At 39.8% G+C, this 12,239-nt stretch overlaps 1 protein-coding gene across 2 annotated transcripts in view; it reads right to left on the minus strand.

Annotated features, from left to right (window-relative positions):
- Positions 1-12,239, minus strand: part of pard3ba (par-3 family cell polarity regulator beta a) — a 464,804-nt gene that overhangs the window by 154,570 nt on the left and 297,995 nt on the right. The gene's annotated exons all lie outside the window — the stretch shown is intronic.

Genomic DNA, 12,239 nt, shown 5'->3' on the forward strand with positions numbered 1-12,239 from the left:
TTTGTTTACTTCCTCCACTTTAAGCCAAATGTAGAGTGCTAATTACCTCACTAAGGCCATGTCTACACTAAGCCGGATAACCCCTTAAACCAGTGGTTCTTAACCTTGTTGGAGGTACCGAACCCCACCAGTTTCATATGCGCATTCACCGAACCCGAATGGTAATCATAAAATTATGTTGTTATTTAAAAGAAATACTAATAAAGATCATACTTGCCAACCCTCCCGGATTTTTCGGGAGACTCCCGAAATTCAGCGCCTCTCCCGAAAACCTCCCGGGACAAATTTTCTCCCGAAAATCTCCAGAAATTCCAGCCATGCGGACCTGAGTCTGCTTTCCCACAATATAAACAGCGTGCCTGCCCAATCACGTTATAATTGTAAAATGATTGAGGGCGAGTTCTTGGTTTCTTATGTGGGTTTATTGTTAGGCAGTTTCATTAACGTCCTCCCAGCGCGGCAACAACACACAACAACAGCAGTCACGTTTTCGTCTACCGTAAAGCAGTTCGTCTGCCGTAAACAGCAATGTTTGTGACACTCTTAAACAGGACAATACTGCCATCTAGTGCATTTGATGAAGGCACTTTTGTGCGTGCCACACAGCAATGCATCATCAGAGAGGGTGTTCAGCATGGTTCGAAAAATAGTGACAGAGAATAGAACAAGGATGGACAATTCAACCCTTAACTCAACAATGAGTAGATGAGTGTTATGTGTGTGTATATGTGTAAATAAATGAACACTGAAATTCAAGTATTTATTTTATATATATATATAAAATAAATATATATTTATAGCTAGAATTCACTGAAAGTCAAGTATTTCTTATATATATATATATATATATATATATATATATATATATATATATATATATATATATATATATATATATTTAACCTGATTGATTGAAACCTGATTGCCCTCTCAACGGGGGGTGCTTACAAACATCAGTCGTTTACCAATCAAAGGTAACACGCAAGGACATTAACACATCCGACACATATGTAGGATTAACCGAGGGAGAGCTTAAAACCAGATGGAACAATCACAAGGCTTCTTTCAGGAACCAAAACCTGCGGAATACTACAGAACTCAGCAAACACATTTGGGACCTCAAAGACAATAATGTTGAATATTCAATAACATGGCAAATTCTTGCATCCAGCACACCTTACAATAGTGGTAATAAAAGATGCAACCTATGCTTGAAAGAGAAACTGTTTATTATATACCATCCAGACCTGTCATCCCTCAACAAGCGCAGCAAAATTGTATCAGCATGCCGTCACAGACGGAAACACCTCCTAGGTAACACATGAGCCAATCACCACGCCCCTACGCCAGCCTGTACCTACCCACTCTGTGCCCTATATAAACCATGGTATGTGAATGCTCCTATTAAAATCTCCTGATGATTGAGGGAACCCCTCATGAAACAGGCCTGTAGAGATGAAGTAGTCTTGTGATTTTTTCCCACACATACATATATATATTTATATATATATATATATATATATATATATATATATATATATATATATATATATATATGTATATATGTATATATATATATATATATATATATATATATATATATATATATATACATATGTATATATGTGTATATATATATATATATATATATATATATATATATATATATATATATATATATACACATATATATATATGAAATACTTGACTTAGTATTTATATATATATATATATATATATATATATATATATATATATATATATATATATATATAAAATACTTGACTTGGTGAATTCTAGCTGTAAATATACTCCTCCCCTCTAAACCACGCCCCCAACCACGCCCCTCCCCCCGCCCCTCGCCCCACCTCTCGAAATCGGAGGTCTCAAGGTTGGCAAGTATGATAAAGATATAATTTACAAACAAAGTTACAGGAATGTACACATAATCCCATGTTTACATCTCATTGTGCAACATGTGAATGTTTTAGTGGGAACTAAATGCGATATTTGAAAGGGGTACACATTATTTCCAAAGTAGGACCCCCCACCCTGACATATAATACTAGTACACAGCTCATGAAAAACAATATGGCATAGTCATTGTAAGTGGGCCAAAACACTTATATTAGAAAATAATCTCATGGAAATGACTGCTGTCATTTGATTACAATAATAAAACATTGAACTTGTTATTTAGTCAGGTTTGGGACAGGTGTGCTGCAGGTGTGACCACAGTGCATGTGCACGTCTGACGTCGCTCACATGTGCTTCACTGAATGCTCAAGGATAAGGGTAAGTGAGCCGTGTATTTCTTGAATCTCCGGCTCTTAACTTTGTATGGACTCATTGATCGTTTACAAACTGAGTTCGGAGAGGAAGTGACGTCAGAAAGAACGCGCCACAGCCAGCTTCATAATAAAGCGGCTTCGTAACTCGGAGCTAACCACTGGAAATATGAAGGCGAGTCATCCAGACATGCCCGTTGTGGAGAGGGGTGTGGCATGCGGGCCTGCCGCGGAGCGGGGTGTGCCAGGGCCGGCTTTGAAACACAGCTGACAGGTGATTAGATTGCCCAGCTGGGGCTTGTTATCTAATCACCTGTCAGCTTTATTAGCAGCAGCCGGGCAGAGACACGTTGTTGGGAGTTGGAGTTACTGGTGAACAGACGCAGGGACACACACACACTGGACAGACACGCTAGAGCATGGGTGTCAAACTCTGGCCCGAAGGGCAAATTTGGCCCGCCGTGTAATTTCACTTGGCCCTTGAGGCGATATCAAATTAACACTAAAGCTGGCCAGCCAGCCAGCCAGCCCAACGAGTGCTGACCCAGTCACATAACATGTGCGGCTTCTGCACGCACACACATTAGAATGCAACGCATACTTCATCAACAGCGATACAGGTTACACTGAGGGTAGCCGAATAAAAAACTTTAACACTGTTAGAAATATACGCCACACTGTGAATCCACACCAAACCAGAACCCTTTGCAGCACTAACTCTTCCGGGACGCGACAAGGTGTGTGTGTGTGGGGGTGGGGGGGATTTGGTGGTAGCGGGGGTGTATTTTGTAGTGTCCCGGAAGAGTTAGTGCTGCAAAGGATTCTGGGTATTTGTTCTGTTGTGTTTATGTTGTGTTACGATGCGGATGTTCTCCCAAAATGTGTTTGTCATTCTTGTTTGGTGTGGATTCACAGTGTGGCGTATATTTCTAACAGTGTTAAAGTTTTTTATACTGACACCCTCAGTGTAACCTGTATCGCTGTTGATGAAGTATGCGTTGCATTCGCTCGTGTGTGCGTACAGAAGCCGCACATATCTTGTGACTGGGTCTGAACGATGTTAGAATGGATGAAAAGCGGACGTGACGATAGCTCGTAGAGTACGTTAAAGGTTAATTTGTTCAACCTTGGCCCGCGGCTTTGTTCAGTTTTAAATTTTGTCCCACTCTGTATTTGAGTTTGACACCCCTGCGCTCGAGATACTTTTAAGTCGTAGAGCTGGGTGCTGTTGCGGTGTGTGAGCGAAATAAAACAACTGTCAAACCTGACTATCGGGCTTACAAGAGGATCTGTCGTGATCAGGGGAACCCACGGGAGGGCAAACTCCACACCCGTGTTTGTCCTTCCTCTACATGTACAGACGCTTGTGAAAATCACACATGAATAGCTTAAGAGAAAGCGATTGCAGCTATTTCAGATACAACACTTCTCAGACGGCAAGAGACCTTTCCAATGGCCAGGTCAGCTGTGATTGTACTTAGCGGAAAACTTTGTCCATTTGTCGAAGGAGAGACAACGAGAATGCGGGCTCCCGTGGATGTGATAAAAAAGGTGGCGTGTGCTTTGCATTACCTGGTCGTCGAGGGAAGACTATGGAAAATGGCGAATGCATTTGGACTGTTATTGTCCACCATGTATGTCCATACTTGCCAACCTTGAGACCTCCGAATTCGGGGTGGGGAGTGTATATTGTAGCGTCCCGGAAGAGTTAGTGTTGCAAGGGGTTCTGGGTATTTGTTCTGTTGTGTTTATGTTGTGTTACGGTGCGGATGTTCTCCCGAAATGTGTTCGCCGTTCTTGGTTGGTGTGGGTTCACAGTGTGACGCATATTTGTAACAGTGGTAAAGTTGTTTATACGGCCACTCTAAGTGTGACCTGTATGGCTGTTGATCAAGTATGCGTGGCATTCACTTATGTGTGTGTGTAAAAGCCGTATATAATATGTGACTTGGCCGGCACGCTGTTTGTATGGAGGAAAAGCGGACTTGACGACAGGTTGTAGAGCAGTGTTTTTCAACCTTTTTTGAGCCAAGGCACATTTTTTTGTGTTGAGAAAATGCGGAGGCACACCACCAGCAGAAATCATTAAAAAAAACGAAACTCAGTTGACAGTAAAAAGTCGTCGTCGCAATTGTTGGATATGACTTTAAACCATAACCAACTATGTATCAATATAGCTCTTGTCTCAAAGTAGGTGTACGGTCACCACCTGTAATATCACGCCCTGACTTATTTAGACTTTTTTGCTGTTTTCCTGTGTGTAGTGTTTTAGTTCTTGTCTTTCGCTCCTATTTTGGTGACTTTTTCTCTATTTTTTGGTATTTTCCTGTCGCAGTTTCATGTCTTCCTTTGAGCGATATTTCCCGCGTCTACTTTGTTTTAGCAATCAAGAATATTTCAGTTGTTTTTATCCTTCTTTGTGGGGACATTGTTGATTGTCATGTCATGTTTGGATGTACTTTGTGGACTAAGCAGTAAGTCTTTGCTGTTATCCAGCATTCTGTTTTTGTTTACTTTGAAGCCAGTTCAGTTTTACATTCGTTCTGCATAGCCTTCCCTAAGCTTCAATGCCTTTTCTTAGCGGCATTCGCCTTTTGTTTATTTTTTGTTTAAGCATTGGACACATTTTTTACCTACACACTGCCTCCTGCTGTTTCCGACATCTACAAAGCAATTAGCTACCGGATGCCACCTACTGATATGGAAGAGTATTAAACGGTTACTCTGCCGAGCTCAAGACAGCACAGACACTCAACAACAACACATCATTTGCAGACTATAATTACAAGTAGGTAAAAAATATTTTTAACCTAATTAGGTGAAACTAGATAATCTCCCACGGCACACCAGACTGTATCTCATGGCACGCACAGTGGTTGAAAAACACTGTTGTAGAGGATGCCAAGGGCACTGCCTTTAAGGCACGCCCCCAATATTGTTTTCCGGGTGGAAATCGTAAGAAATTCGGGAGAATGGTTTACCCGGGAGATTTTCGGGAGGGTCACTGAAATTCGGGAGTCTCCCGGGAAATTCGGGAGGGTTGGCAAGTATGTGTATGTCGCAGACTCAACGTCTAGGTCCAGAGTATATAAAGTCACCAAAAAGGAATGGACAATGAAGGTGAAGGCAAAAGAGTGAGGAGTGTCCTGACTAGATATCTAGATCCCTAGATTGATTGATGTAAAATGTTCTTTATTACATTGTTTACGTGTCCATTAAAGATTTGATTAAAGGGTAACATTATCACCAGACCTATGTAAGCGTCAATATATACCTTGATGTTGCAGAAAAAAGACCATATATTTTTTTAACCGATTAAACGCCTTTCTAATATTCGCTCTCGGAGCGATGACGTCACAACGTGGCGTCACATCGGGAAGCAATCCGCCATTTTCTCAAACACCGAGTCAAATCAGCTCTGTTATTTTCCGTTTTTTCGACTGTTTTCCGTACCTTGGAGACATCATGCCTCGTCGGTGTGTTGTCGGAGGGTGTAACAACACGAACAGGGACGGATTCAAGTTGCACCAGTGGCCCAAAGATGCGAAAGTGGCAAGAAATTGGACGTTTGTTCCGCACACTTTACCGACGAAAGCTATGCTACGACAGAGATGGCAACAATGTGTGGATATCCTGCGACACTCAAAGCAGATGCATTTCCAACGATAAAGTCAAAGAAATTTGCCGCCAGACCCCCACTGAATCTGCCGGAGTGTGTGAGCAATTCAGGGACAAAGGACCTCGCTAGCACGGCAAGCAATGGCGGCAGTTTGTTCCCGCAGACGAGCGAGCTAAACCCCCTGGATGTCTTGGCTCACACCGTCCCTTATGCCACCGAAGATGATCAAGAGAAGAATATCGACCCTAGCTTCCCTAGCCTGCTGACATCAACTCCAAAACTGGACAGATCAGCTTTCAGGAAAAGAGCGCGGATGAGGGTATGTCTACAGAATATATTAATTGATGAAAATTGGGCTGTCTGCACTCTCAAAGTGCATGTTGTTGCCAAATGTATTTCATATGCTGTAAACCTAGTTCATAGTTGTTAGTTTCCTTTAATGCCAAACAAACACATACCAATCGTTGGTTAGAAGGCGATCGCCGAATTCGTCCTCGCTTTCTCCCGTGTCGCTGGCTGTCGTGTCGTTTTCGTCGGTTTCGCTTGCATACGGTTCAAACCGATATGGCTCAATAGCTTCAGTTTCTTCTTCAATTTCGTTTTCGCTACCTGCCTCCACACTACAACCATCCGTTTCAATACATTCGTAATCTGTTGAATCGCTTAAGCCGCTGAAATCAGAGTCTGAATCCGAGCTAATGTCGCTATAGCTTGCTGTTCTTTCCGCCATGTTTGTTTGTGTTGGCTTCACTATGTGACATCACAGGAAAATGGACGGGTGGTTAAAATCAGGCACTTTGAACCTTTTTTTTTTAGGGATATTGCGTGATGGGTAAAATTTTGAAAAAAACTTTGAAAAATATAATAAGCCACTGAGAACTGATTTTTAATGGTTTTAACCCTTCTGAAATTGTGATAATGTTCCCATTTAATGTATGACGTCTCAGGTGTGATTCACAGCACACTGGATTCCAGTTAATTGAAATACCACAACACTGGATATTGTTCAGATAAGTTACATTTAAGAACTTGCGCACAAAGCAACACTGGAGGTGACTATGACGTGCGCATTTTCCGCGCATGCGTATTAGGTCGCGTTGCGCCGGCGGACGGAGAGGGCGGATAAGGTTAGCTGAGATTTACCCTGGATAACCTTATCCGGTTTAGTGTAAGTGGGGCCTTAATGTAATCTGCATTACCTTCACACCTATAACATTCCTCTTGCCACACACTGTCCTTTTCTTTACTTCCTCCACATTCAGCCAAATGTAGAGTGCTAATTACCTCACTAAGAGAAGGACTGCCAGTACTAATATTACGAGTACTACTATGCCTGATCAGACGTAAACATATTATACTGTGTCTATGTATAATTAATCCTACGACCAGATTTATCTGCGAGATGCCATCTTTCAACGGCACACTGACAGACAGGGCCTTAATCAACATTCCAAGGGGGCAGAGGTCCACAGCTGGACTCATCATTAAATCTGCATTAATTAGGAAAAAACCGACCGCACTGAGGCATGGAAGTAGGAAAAAAAACACACATAATGAGGGTGGGGACTTTCTATTAGAAACATGTACCTGCCATGAGGCTGGATGTTATCCAGCACTCTGCAATTACCTCAGACCAGCTTCATCCCTAAAATGTCCACTTCTTTCCCAATGTGGTGGGACACCTACATGGTAGTGGTGGACGGGTATTGTTTACTTTTTTGACCGATACTGGCACTTTACAAACGGTGTCTGAACCGGTATTTAAAGGGGTTGTATTGTGATTTTCTTTCTACATTTAAAACATATCCTTGTGGTCTACATAACATGTCATGGTGGTTCTTTGCTCAAAATGTTGCATAGATTATGTTTTACAGATCATCTTCAAGCCGCTTTATGACCATCTCTTCAAGATGCTCTGTTTTGTGAGCGGTCTTACTAATGTGGCTTCACTTTGACCGTGTCTTCTCCCCGCCATCTTTGTCAAAGTTTTAAGCGCGTCCATATATGGTTGTTCCTATACCAATATTTTTACGACTGGTACCAACATTTATTTCGATACTTTTCAAAATTAAGGGAATAAAATGTCATTTTTAGCTTCATTTTAACAAAAAAATCTTACATTAAACAAATGTTTCTAATTGCACTCAAAGTAACATTTTAGAAGATTAAACTAAAAATCAAAAGGCATTCAACACATTGGGCTTTTCTTGTTGCACTTAAAGAACGATTTACAATTTTATATATTACCGCATTTTTCGGAGTATAAGTCGCTACGTAGTATAAGGCGCACCGGCCGAAAATGCATAATAAAGAAGGGAAAAAACATATATAAGTCGCACTGGAGTATAAGTCGCATTTTTGGGGGAAATTTATTTGATAAAACCCAACACCAAGAATAGACATTTGAAAGGCAATTTTAAAATAAATAAAAAACAGTGAACAACAGGCTGAATAAGTGTACATTATATCAGCGGTTCTCAAATGGGGGTACGCGTACCCCTGGGGGTACTTGATGGTATGCCAAGGGGTACATGAAATTTCTTTAAAATATGAAATGTAAGTTCGTAAACTCAGTGAAGCACAAGCTCAGGTTTCTCACTAAAATGTCTGTCAAAAAGAACTGTGAAAAGAAATGCAACAATGCAATATTCAGTGTTGACAGCTAGATTTTTTGTGGACATGTTCCATAAATATTGATGTTAAAGATTTCTTTTTTTGTGAAGAAATGTTTAGAATTAAAGTTCATGAATCCAGATGGATCTCTATTACAATCCCCAAAGAGGGCACTTTAAGTTGATGATTACTTCTATGTGTAGAAATCTTTATTTATAGTTGAATCACTTGTTTATTTTTCAACAAGTTTTTAGTTATTTGTATATCTTTTTTTCCAAATAGTTCAAGAAAGACCACTACAAATGAGCAATATTTTGCACTGTTACACAATTTAATAAATCAGAAACTGATGACATAGTGCTGTATTTTACTTCTTTATCTCTTTTTTTCAACCAAAAATGCTTTGCTCTGATTAGGGGGTACTTGAATTTAAAAAATGTTCACAGGGGTACAACACTGAAAAAAGGTTGAGAACCACTGCGTTATATGAGGCATAAATAACCAACTGAGAACGTGCCTGGTATGTTAACGTAACATATTATGGTAAGAGTCATTCAAATAACTATAACATATAGAACATGCTATACCTTTACCAAACAATCTGTCACTCCTAATCGCTAAATCCCATGAAATCTTATACGTCTAGTCTCTTACGTGAATGAGCTAAATAATATTATTTGATATTTTACTGTAATGTGTTAGTAATTTCACACATAAGTCGCTCCTGAGTATAAGTCGTACCCCCGGCCAAACTATGAAAAAAACTGCGATTTATAGTCCGAAAAATACGGTACAAATAATCTGCCATAATGAGGCACCAAGAGCTTCTACTTTTTTCGGACAGGTTACTACTAGGGCTGTGAATATTTGGGTGTCCCACGATTCGATTCAATATCGATTCTTGGGGTCACGATTGGATTCTAAATCGTTTTTTGTTTTTTTTCAATTCAACGCGATTCTCGATTCAAAAACGATTTTTCCCCGATTCAAAACGATTCTCTATTCATTCAATACATAGGATTTCAGCAGGATCTACCCCAGTCTGCTGACATGCAAGCAGAGTAGTAGATTTTTTGTAAAAAGCTTTTATATTTGTAAAGGACAATGTTTTATCAACTGATTGCAATAATGTAAATTTGTTTTAACTATTAAATGAACCAAAAATATGACTTATTTTATCTTTGTGAAAATATTGGACACAGTGTGTTGTCAAGCTTATGAGATGCGATGCAAGTGTAAGCCACTGTGACACTATTGTTCTTTTTTTTTTATTTTTTATAAATGTCTAATGATAATATCAAAGAGGGATTTTTAATCACTGCTATGTTGAAATTGTAACTAATATTGATACTGTTGTTGATAATATTCATTTTTGTTTCACTACTTTTGGTTTGTTCTGTGTCGTGTTTGTGCCTCCTCTCAATTGCTCTGTTTATTGCAGTTCTGAGTGTTGCCGGGTCGGGTTTGGTTTTGGAATTGGATTGCATTGTTATGGTATTGCTGTGTATTGTTTTGTTGGATTGATTAATAAAAAAAAATAAAAAAATAAAAAATAAATAAATTAAAAAATAAATAAATTAAAAAATCGATTTTTTAAAAATGAGAATCGATTCTGAATCGCACAACGTGAGAATCACGATTCGAATTCGAATCGATTTTTTCCCACACCCCTAGTTACTACTGTTTACGTTGGCACCGGTGCCATTATGGAACCGGGTTTAGGCGTTAGCAGCGTGCAATCGCCGCAACCCTGAACATCATTACTGGTTCGCCTTTTCTGAAAAGGAAGCAACCATGATATCGGGGGTGAGAATGCTTGCAGTTATCGACATGCTGGCTCACAGGAACAGGTAAACAATACTGCAAATACCATCATTTAATTAATTTATCTACCTCTACAAAACTCTATCGGTTTGGTCAGCATCATGTTTAATATACGCTCGCTTGGATGCAGTCGCAGCGATTTAAGATGATCAAAAGAGCACACGCCTCCTCCAAAATAAGACATACAGTAGGTCCATTGATTAGATATCTCGACTTCATGTCACTGGGCGTGATGAATTGTTTGCATTATCTCACCCACGTATCATTTGGCCAGACGACCCAGTGGCCGAGCATTGGTTAACAGCATATTGCACTTCTCATTACCACTGCAACACTGCTTGCACTTGCATTGCTGCGTCAGCAATATTTAACACATAGCATGACACTACACTGACACGACACAGTAAACACTGCGAATCAATTCAGAGAGGAACATTACACAGAACAATGCATGCTCTTCTTTACTCCACCTAGCTATTTAATAAAAAGGAGAAGAACTGTATGACCAATTGCTTTTTAAAAGTAATTAATAGTTACTTAGATACTGTCTCTAACTAGCAATTGAATTGCTAACAGAATTATTTGGATCAAGTTTGTTTAATTACATGCAATAGTCATTTTTATATTAATTTCACTTCTACTTAGAGATGTCCGATAATGGCTTTTTTGCCGATATCCCGATATTGTCCAACTCTTAATTACCGATTCCGATATCAACCGATACCGATATATACAGTCGTGTAATTAACACATTATTATGTCTAATTTTGTTGTGATACCCCGCTGGATGCATTAAACAATGTAACTTTACCATGGATTAATTAACGTGGACCCCGACTTAAACAAGTTGAAAAACTTATTCGGGGTGTTACCATTTAGTGGTCAATTGTACGGAATATGTACTTTACTGTGCAATCTACTAATACAAGTTTCAATCAATCAATCAAAAACAAGGTTTTCCAAAATAAGAGAACAACTTCAACTCAAGTTATGGAAAAAAGTGCCAACATGGCACTGCCATATTTATTATTGAAGTCACTAAGTGCATTATTTATGCCTCAAAACAGCAGCTTGGAATTTGGGACATGCTCTCCCTGAGATAATCCTGATACCCACTACAACTATGGGAAGTACTATACTTTGACTTTCACAAAGTGCATTATTTTTTTTTATTTTTTGTTAAACATGCCTCAAAACAACAGCTACAAAAACAATGAAGGCACACAGCTTCAGTCCAGAGTATACTAGAGCATTCTTGCCAGCCTTGAGACCTCCGCATTCGGGAGATGGGTTCGGCGGGGTTGACACGGTCATATTTATTATTGAAGTCACAAAGTGTTTTATTTTTTTTAACATGCCTCAAAACAGCAGCTTGGAATTTGGGATATGCTCTCCATGAGAGAGCATGAGGAGGTTGACGTGAGCGGAGTTGGGGTGGGGGGGGGGTATATTGTAGCGTCCCGGAAGAGTTAGTGCTGCAAGGGCTTCTGGGTATTTGTTCTGTTGTGTTTATGTTGTGTTACGGTGCGGATGTTCTCCCAAAATGTGTTTGTCATTCTTGTTTGGTGTGGGTTCACAGTATGGCGCATATTTGTAACAGTATTAAAGTTGTTTATACGGCCACCCTCAGTGTGACCTGGATGGCTGTTGACCAAGTATGTCTTGCATTCACTTGTGTGTGTGAAAAGCCGTAGATATTATGTGATTGGGTCGGCACGCAAAGGCAGTGCCTTTAAGGTTTATTAGCATTACTGCTAATTTGTAGCATCATTTGAAAAGTCACCCGCTAGAGAATGAAGAGTGCTTGAAACTCCGCATGTCAACATCTCCGTTCGGTGCCACGCCCACAAAACGCCGAAGCAACTATTTCCACATCAACACCGTATGAAAAAAAT

This window comes from Nerophis lumbriciformis, linkage group LG23, assembly GCF_033978685.3.
Source record: "Nerophis lumbriciformis linkage group LG23, RoL_Nlum_v2.1, whole genome shotgun sequence".
Lineage (NCBI taxonomy): Eukaryota > Metazoa > Chordata > Actinopteri > Syngnathiformes > Syngnathidae > Nerophis > Nerophis lumbriciformis.